Raw genomic sequence first — 10050 nt, 5'->3', positions numbered from 1 at the left:
CATAGTAGACCAGATGGGTATGCATGTCTAAGCATTTATCTACTATTTTTCAGAAGATTAACCATTCTACACTCTCGAACAGGAGTTGGAAAACTACAGAAAACAGCCAGCTGCCTGTTTTTGTTCAGCCTGCAAGGAAAGAATGGTTTTGTGGGTTTTTTTTACATTTTTAAATGGCTGGAAAATGAAAAGAAGAATATTATTCAGTGACCAGTACATGAAAATCATATGAAATTCAAATTTCAGCCCATAAATAAAGTGTGACTGGAACACAGGCATGGTTCATTTGTCTGCATATCATCCATGGCTGTTTTTGCACGACAAGGGCCAGCTTGTGTGGTGTGGCAGAGACCATATGGCGGCAGAGCCTAAAAGATTTACTGTCTGGCCCTTTACAGGAAGTTTATCAACCCCTGCTGTAGAACATTAAATATGCATCACCATTTTGAACTTAAAACACAGCATCAAAAGATTTCTATGTGTTTCTAAGCATTTATTTCCTTAGTCCGCTAAGTTAAAAAAAAAAAAAATTGTGGACTTTTGGGCTTATTTATTTATTTTAAAGCTTGAAGAAGTCTAAAAATGGCTGAAGAGTGTGCAAAAATTTAACAAATTATGGGTGGAATGCTGAGAAAGCATTTGAGGAAAGATCAAAATGAAACTTTCTGATGATGGGGAGGGACAGGGGATTTTGAAGAAAGAGATTAAAATTGAAAAGGGAGCCCAGCTGGACAGGGTCACCCCTTAAGGCCTTCAAAACATGCCTGCAGCCTGTCTCCTCCATTCCCTCCCTCCACCTGCCCCCAGCATCCTACCCTGGCCAGTGTTCCAGGACTCACACCTCTCTCTGGGAGGGTCACAACAGGCTGGGTCCCGCTCCTTGTCCCCAGATTGCCTCTGTGCCCTTCACCGGTGCCCCTGCAGGCCTCTGAGTCAGCCAGCAAACCTGCCCCCAGAGTAACTCTTCCGCCATGAAGACTTCCGCCACCCATAGGCCAGCATTCACCCCCTTCTCTGAGCTTATCCCTCTAAGATCTCACTTGCCGGGTCATATCGTTGAGACCCACTTACTTGTCCTTCTGCTTCTGGGGCTGGAAGCTCTCAAGGGCAAAGGGCTGGATCCCAGGGGAGGCATCAGGGCTCAGCTGATGAACAAAGGAACCCTGCTGAGCCCTCACTGAGCGCTGAGGATCAGAAGCCCCAAGGATGCTAAAAGGGCCAAACAGTGTAGGGACCGCCTCCCCACCCCCAGCCTGCGGGGACCAGGGATACTGAGAGAAAAGGGCCCCTCAAATGGCGGGCACATTCAGGGTCATACCTGCCCTGACCCACCCTCGCCTGGCCTCTGGCAGGGCCTCAGGCCGGGCAGGAGCGGCCGTCAGAACCACCTCCCATTCACAAGCAGGGACTGACAACCGGGTTCTGGAGAACAAGAAGCCCATTCAGGGCACAGGGCCGGGCGGGCCCGCTTTCAGGTGCATGATCTCAGCTCTCGGAAACCCAGAAGGCCTGCCAGCAGGCCTCGTAAAGCCTTTGATGACCCATGTGCAGGACACAAATCACAGGCCCCCAGGCCTCCAGGCCTGGCCAACACCTCGCTCCGCGGACTCACATTCCAGCCCAGAAAGGGGCACAGACGGGTGGGGCCAAGGGCCGTGGAGCTGGCGGCAGGGCGTCCACTCTGGACGCTGAGCCCAGGCCCCACCGGGTCCCGGGCCCTGCCGAGCGCCCTGAGCACTTGGCAGAGCAGCCCAGGCCCCCGGGCACTGCCCCCCGGGCCCGGCAGCCCGTTTGCTTTTTGGCCGACTTCAACAGAGCTGACCGGTAACGCCAGGCAGACACACGCCGCCCCGGACCAGTGGCCCCAAAACACTGAGCGCAGCTCAGGGCTGGAGCTAACAGGACTTCGGGTCTAGGTTTTGTCCGCCGATGGCCACCAGCTCTCTGCAGGGGCGGGACCAGCCAAGGAGAGCAGCCGTCTCCATCTTGGAGGGAATCTGCCAGGATTTCCGGGCCAGTAGCTTACAGGAGGCCCTACTTTTGTGTGAGCTCACAGGGCCTGGCCCGGGAGCCAAAATGCTCCCAGAAGAAATGGAACTCAGATGGCCCAAGAAGCCACAGCCCTCGGCCCTCCTGGCGTGCCTGCTTGGCCCCTACTTGCCTCTGGCTTCTCCCAGTGCCCGCAGGGCAGGCCGCCAGGACGGGGCAGGCACACCAGTCCCTGAGCCCCGCCTGAGGGTGCAGCAGCGGCTTCTGTCACCACCTCTGTGGACGGCAGCACGGCCTGACATCCATTCCTGAGAAGGAAGGCCAGGCCGCAGTGCTCATGCGGGTCCCCAAGCCCTGGCGGGCGGTGCCCGCACCCTCAGGCTAAGCGTCCAGGTCTGGCTGGAGGCCCAAGGCCCCGCCATCTGACCCTGAGTGCCTCAGGGCCTGCCTCCCAACCACTCGGGGACGTGGCCATCTGCTGCCCCGGCCGCCGCTCCCCGGAAGCCTGTCCCGTTTTGGTAGGCCAGGCCCACTGGTGCCCAGGCTCCTGCCCCTGGCCCTGGCGGCCCCCTCCTCTGGCACCCAGGACTCTGTGCAGCCCGTGCGTGGGCAGTTTCTGGCTGCACCCACTGCTCCCTGGACACCGCTGCTCTGGAACAAAGACCAGGGGTGAGCCAGCCCCGCCTCCCAGTCCCCGAGCACAGACCTGGCCAGAGGACCTGCGGGTTCGCAAAGTGCCTGATGCCTTCAGGAAGTCTCTGGTCAGCAGAAGGCAGTCTGACCACACCCACAAGCGTAGAAAGATAGCAGGCTTGGAGGGCAGGCAGCCGTGAGCATCATTGGCTGTCGGACAGGTGTCTTAGCGTCTCTGTGCACCTTATTGACACTTTAATGTGCATTTTCTTAATGAGGAATGATGTTGAGCATCTTATCTTTATTTACCATTTGGCTATTTTTTTTTTTTTTGTCAGCTACCTGGGTTTTGGTAAATTGGGGGTTATCTTTGGGAGGTAATGTCTTTATCAAGATCTATTATCTGTTATCACAGGGTTGATGAGAGGTTCAGAGACATTAACCACGTGGAGCCCAAGGCACAGGGCCTGGCACCCAGCTGTTCAAAAAGTGTCAGTTCCTCTCCCTCCTCAGGCACCTGCCTCTCAGAGCCCATCTCTTTGCTTCATCCCCGGACCATCAAAAACACCCCTTCTGGGACTTTTCCTGGAGGTCCAGTGGTTAAGGGTCTGCGCTTCCACCACAGGAGGGCAGATTTGGTCCCTGGTTGGGGAGCTGAGATAACGCATGCAGCAGTGTGGCCAAAATAAACAAATACAAATAAAACACCCCCTCCTCTCTGACCTTCACCTTTCCCCTGTTGTCTGCCTCAGGACCTGCCCCATTCCCATGCTTTGACAGTCCCAACCCTGAGCACTCTTTGGGGACCCCCAGGAAGCAGCCCAGAGGAGGAGCTAGACCTCCTGGGCAGGAAGTGGGGAGAGCACTGGGCCCAGAGTCCTGAGACCTGGCTTCTAGGGTTTATTCTGCCACTTCCTGCCTGCATATCCAAAGGAAATTTGCTTTTCCTTTCTGGGCCTCAGCTTTCTTATCTGTAAAATGGGCTCTCCTGCCTGCCTGGGCCATCTCCCAGGTGGTGGCAGGCCTAAACCTCAGAGTAGGGGTCCAAGTGTTTTGGAGACTCAGCACCCCCTCAGTACTCAGGGACAGGCAGCTCACCCCCTCAGGTTTGCACAGAGACAGGCTCCTCCCAAGATCAGACGAGATCGGGCGCACTCAGGGTGGTATGGCCATAGACCCTGATGCTAGGAAAGATTGAAGACAAAAGGAGAAGAGGGTAGCAGAGGATGAGATGGTTAGATAGCATCACTGATTCAATGGACATGAACTTGAGAAAACTCCAGGAGATAGTGAAGGATAGGGAAGCCTGGGCTTCCTTTGTATCTCAGCTGGTAAAGAACTTGCCTGCAGTGCAGGAGACCCGGGTTCTTTCCCTGGCTCGGGAAGATCCCCCGGAGAAGGGAATGGCAACCCACTCCAGTATTCTTGCCTGGAGAATCCCATGGACAGAGGAGCCTGGTGAGCTATAGTCCATGGGGTCGCAAGAGTCGGACACGACTTAGCAACTAAACCACCACCACGGGGAAGCCTGGAGTGCGGCAATCCACAGGGTCACAGAGTCGGACATGACAGTGACCGAACAACAACAGCAGGCCAGAGAGCCCAGCGTGACCTCAACTCCCGTGCTGGAGTCACCGAGACAAACTACCTGAGCCCAGAAGTTTCAGCCCGGTCGTTCCCAGCAGTGATTCTTATTCGCAGTCGCACAAGGCAGCTATGCCGCGTGTCTCAGCCTGTGGTGACAAGTAGGAGATGAAGACCCGGACTGTCTGGGTTCAAATCCTAGCTCTGCTACTTACAGCGTCTTACCTGCTCTGGTCTCAGCTTCCCCATCTGTAAAAGGGGATAGAAGTAGGCTCCACTTCTCTCTGAGCTTTCAGCCAGAAACTAAGGTGAGGCAGCCAGGACGCACATGAAGGCTTGTCTATCCCCACATCGTGATTTTAACCTTGCATCCACAGCTGCCCAAAAGACACCAGTCGCTAAAGTCTTGGGGAAGACGGAGCGGGGCGAGGCTGCTCGGCCGTCGGTAGATGGCGCTGTGGAGCCATAAGGGCCGCCCCTGTAGCCGGAGTGCGCGCTCACACACCAAGCCTTGCAGACTGCGTCCCCACCGGTGGCCAGACCCTACACCAGGTGCTGCCCTCAGAGGGAGGTACCACTCACCTTATTTCTCTGATGAGCAATACAGGGCCCAGAGTGGTTAAGCCCTTGGCCCGAGGTCACACAGCCATAAGGAGCTGGGGCTCTCCCACCCCACAGGCCCCAGTTGGGATCTTCAGCCCTGTCCTCATGCCTCGCTCCCCACCCTTTCAGGGGGCCTCTGGAGCTTGATGGGAACCAGGCTTCCCCCTCCACCCCCACCGTGGCTGGACATTCCAATGAAGCTGAAGCCTCCCACTTTGAAGTTCAGAGCTAAGCCCCAGATTACGGCGGCTCCAGGCTGGCCTGTCCCTCCCGGCCCCATCGCCGGTCCCACGCCACTGGCCTCCCCAGCCCAGTCCAGCATCCTCGAGGTACTGAAAGGACTGGGGCCCAGAGACTGAAGGACCTGCTCAGAAAGACACAGCCCCCTTCCTGGACACCCACTTCCTGCTCACCAAGGAGCCCCAAGTCCCCCATGACCTACCACCAGCCCCAGATCCCACCTCATGGCCCCCCATCATCACCCGAGAGGCTGCATGTTAACAGGGCCCCCTCTCTGCCCCACTGACACCCACGTGTCAGCACCTGTCACCCCAATAGCAGGTATTGGACAGGAGTTTGATGCTGACCGTGTTCAGGCTTGTGAAAGGGGGGACGGACCTGGAAGTCTGGAGCTGAGAAGGGGGAGCGCCCTTTGGGCCTCGGGCCCTCGTCTCTTCACTGAGGGTCCCACCTCCTGGCTCAGTCTGCCCTGGGGTCTGTGGTTTGGGTGGGGCCACACTGAAGCCAGGTGGGTGTGGAGGGGAGGGTTACCCCACTGTGCACCAGGCAACGAGGTAGCTGATTTAGGCACCCCTATCTTTCTGCCTTGAGGAATGACTCAGGTTCTAAGAGCTAGCCAGCCCCAACCCTGCAGTGTAACCGTCTCCGGCTTGCATACCTCCAGCCATGGGTAGCTCACTCCCTGCCAAGACACCTGTTCCTGGGATGGCTCAGAAAACCAGAGCTGTCCAGGGGGCTGGGTCCCTGTTGCTCCAAGACGCCTACCCGGTTTTGCCTTGCAGGACACCCGAGCCAATTTCACCCTCTGCCCCGGCACAGGGACTTGAAGATAGAGTTCCTCACCTGCCCGCACAGCCTCGTAGGACACTCCTCAACTCCCTCACCTCCCCATCCTGGCCTCCCCACCTCCAGCTTCCCTTCGCCTTTGTCAAGGGAGACTTGAGGGCTGAGTGTGTGAGACAGACAGGAGGCCCTGGAGGCCCTGGAAGCCCTAACGAACCCTCAGCCAGACTGAAATCTTGGCCCAGCCCAGGGCTCAGCTCACAGCGGGAATGGAGTAGTTTTCCCACCAAACGGACTCTGTGGCTACCAGGGCGCCCCCTTGGAACCTCACTGCGTGCCTTCCCACCCCCCAGGCCTGAAATTCCATCGGGATGTTTCATTATTGCTCCAAGGCCAAGCATCCCTGGCTGAGGACAACATCGGCTCCGCCCGGCCCCTGCCCCAGCCACTTCCCGGCTGTGGAAAGGTGCAGAGTCACCCCCCAGGGTTGCCACGGAGACACTGAGGGGTGACGGAGTGGCGTCAGGCGGGATCTCTCCAGCAGCCACCAAGCCCTGGAGGGCCCCCCCTTTCCGCGGTCAGAAGAGACTCCCGGGAGATTACCCACCCGCCGGCTCCAAGCCCCGGGTCCACCCTGGAAAGACCTTCAAAGGCCATTCTTGAGTGAATGCCAGGAGGAATCTGCTCTCAGAGTCAATTTAGCCAGCCACACGGGTGGAAGGAATTTGCCGTTTCTCTTAACAGCGACCCCCTTGTGATTTATACGGGGGCCACTGTCCGAGGGCCCTGGTTAACGGATCACGGTGGAAAATGAAACGCCAAGACCCAGGCATCTCACTAGGCTAATTATCCTCAATGAGACCCAGCTGGCTCAGGGAGCCAGCAGGTCGAGGGCAGGGTGGGATCCCTACAACCCAGCTCCTGGGGGACACGGAGGTCTGCCATGGCCTGGCCTGGGCTTGCTGCCCATCATCGTCCAGGCCACCGAGAGTTCCAGGAGAGCCCGTCTGGCCAGCTGATGAGACAGGTCCCCTTTGGGGATGGCCACAGCTTCAGGGTTTGCTACTGCCCAGGAGGTGGTGATCCCTGAGACTCAGAGAGCCACAGGGTCCCATTCTGCCTGGGCGGAGACTAAGGCCCAAACAGCTTCGGGCAGGTCCTGTGGAGCCTCGGGCATGACTCTGGCCCGGCTGTAGGCCCCGGCCGCAGCCTCTGGCCCATGGTGCCTTCCTGGAGGCCCAGACCTCAGTGCTGGCCCCGGAAGCTGCCTCCAGAGGCTTCGTGCAGCACAAGATCTGCTCTCTGGCCTCCTGGAGTTGGTTAAATGTCTCCTAAGAGTCTACTTTGTGCCAACCCAGAGCAGGTTGCTGGGGGTACGGCGATGGGCAAAATCCAACATCACCCCCAGGCTTCTAGCCCTCTGGGGGGTAAGGCAAACATACCTCCATCTCCCCATCAGAAGTGCTTGGGGCCATGAAATTACACAGAAGGGGATCAGGGGCTGGGGATGTGGCATGAGCTGAGAGCTGAAGGCTGAGTTTGGCTAACTGGGCACTTCACCAGTGGGAGAGTGAGTGGGTATGTGTCCCAGGCAGCAGAAGCCACATATGCAAAGGCCCTGTGGTGGCAGGGAAGGGCAGGCACTCAAGGAACTGAATGAAGCTGTGCCGGGGAAGCACGGAGCCAAGACGACCGAAGTGAAGGGGAAGGTGGGGGAGGCCACAGGTGGATCTTCTTTTTAAAAAAGTTATTTATTTATTTTTGGCTCTGCTGGGTCTTTGTTGCTACACAGGCTTTTCTCTAGTGGTGGAGAACAGGGCTCGTCTCTATTTGGCGTACGCAAGTTTCTCACTGAGCTGGCTTCTCTTGTTGCAGACTGCGGGCTTTGGGCATGCGGGCTTCAGTAGTTGCAGTTTCCGGACTCTGGAGCAACAGCCGTGGTGCACGGGCTTAGCTGCTCCGCAGCATGTGGGATCTTCCCAGACCCGGCATGGAACCCGTGTCCCCTGCACTGGAAGGCAGATTCTTTAACCCTGAGCCACCAGGGAAGCCCCACAAGTAGTTCTTATGCCTTTATTATTTTTTTTTTTTAACATTTTTTACAGACGACTTATTGGTTTGTCTGCGTCCGGTCCCCGTTGTGGCGTGCAGGACCTTTGCAGTGGCGTGAGGCCTTTCTCCAGTTGCTGGCCACAGGCTCCAGAGCGCGCAGGCTCAATAGTTGCAGCCAATGGGCTTAGTTGCCCCCACGGCTCATGGGCTCTTAGTTCCCCAACCAGGGATTGAACCCATGTCCCCCACATTGAATGGCAGACTCTCAACCACTGGACCACTAGGAAAGTCCCCTCTCGTGTCTTTGAAAAGGTGTTTCCAGATATGACTGGGGAGGGATGAGTCCATTTGTCTCTGGCTTTTGGGAGCCTCAGGCCCCACCTCTGGAAGGGGCAGCTCTGTAGACCAGCCCAACGGCCTGGATCACGGGAGGACCTGGAGGAACCCATCAAGCGGTCATGGAGAGCCAAGCCAGGTGTCCCCCGGGAGCTAGATAGAGAATCGTGAGGACTGCAGGCAGCCGGTGGTGGGCCCAGGTCAGGGGCAGACAAGACTACCAATGACCCATAGCTGGAGGGAGAGGGGCCCTGAGGAAGCAACACGTGAAAACGCCCAGCAAAGCAGAGACCAGGGCCTTGGGGCCACCAGCAGCCGCACAACTGGTCCCTCCCACCTTCTTTGCCCTAAGTCACTGGAGCCCCCTGTGTCTGTGGGTCCTCCACTTGAACCCCGGTGGGCGTTACAGGTGCTCCTAATCATCTGTGGGCCCTGGAACAGAGCGGGTGTAAGTGGACGGCTATCTGAAGGGTGGAAGAATGGATGAGCAAAGCAACGGCTCCCAGTCTCCCATCCTGAGCTGCGTGGAGCCCCTCTGGCCTCGCCAGTGGCCACCCCGTGTCCTCGTGGAGCCTGGCGGTGCAGGGTCCCGCAGGCCTGCTGTGACGGAGCAGGGCCGCCCGCGCCTGCCAGGCGGGTGAGCAGGTGCCCAGGGCTCCCGCTCCCTCCCAAAGCTTGGCTCTCACCTGCTTCCTGGGGACACAAACAGGTCTGACGGGTTCCTCGGTAGGCAGTGGCAGCAGCCTGCCTTTCCTTGGTTTCCAGGAAAGTCAGACTCTTCGAGAGCAGAGGGATCAAGGCCTGGTGGAGGGAGGGCGTTTTCTGGAATGTTCCTCCCCCTCCAACTGGGACATCCCCACCCATGCTCCCAGACCTTGCTCCTGGGAGTCCCAGGCTCATAGGGGGTCACCTCTCTTCCACCTCCCCCGGGGGGAAGGTGGGGGAGGGTCGAGGAAAAGGACCTCCTTGTTGAGACCCTGAATTCAGTCCCTGCCCCCATGTCCCACTGCACGGGGTCGAAGTGGGTAGAGCTTACGGGTGAGGGCTCAGAGCCATGCTGTCCGGGTCCCAGCTCTGCCGTTGATCTTGTCACCTACCTCCTTTTGTTTTCCATTTTGGCGGTGGTTGTTGTTTAGTCGCTAAGTTGTATCTGACTTTTCTGCGACCCCACGGACTATAGCCCACCAGGCTCCTCTGTCCATGGGATTTCCCAGGCAAGAATACTGGAGTAGGTTGCATTTCTTCCTCCAGAGGGTCGTCCTGACCCAGGGATGGAACCCAGGTCTCCTGCATTGGCAGGTGGGTTCCTTACCACTGAACCACCTGAGAAGCTCAGTTTTGGTTGTTATTGTTCCCTAATCGGTGTGTAGGATATTTTTTTCAAGTATATTCAGGATTTAAGATCTTTGTCAATATCTATTTTGGGGACATTTATTTATTTCTCTATTTACTTATTTGGTTGAACTGGGTCTTAGTTGCCATGCTCAGGTTATTTTAGTTACAGCATGTGAACTCTTAGTTGAGGCAGGTGGGCTCCAGTTCTCTGACCAGGGGTGGAACCTGGGGCCCCTGCATTGGGAGTGAGAAGTCTTAGCCACTGGACCTCCAGGGAAGTCCTTGTCGATGTCTGTTGTTGCCAGTATCTTCTCCAGCCTGGGCCTCGCCCTTACAGGCTCTTTGCAGTGTCCTTTGCTGAATGGAAGTTTTCAGCTGGAGGTCCAATTTCTGCCCTTTTATTATATGGTGGGTGTTATGTATGCCCCGTTCAAGAAATCTTTGCCCCCTCCCACAAACATCCCTGGAGTCCACCTCCTCCTCTCTGCCTTCTCT

Source organism: Cervus canadensis, chromosome 32 (assembly GCF_019320065.1).
Source record: "Cervus canadensis isolate Bull #8, Minnesota chromosome 32, ASM1932006v1, whole genome shotgun sequence".
NCBI lineage: Eukaryota > Metazoa > Chordata > Mammalia > Artiodactyla > Cervidae > Cervus > Cervus canadensis.
Note: the sequence above shows the minus strand (reverse complement) of the source record.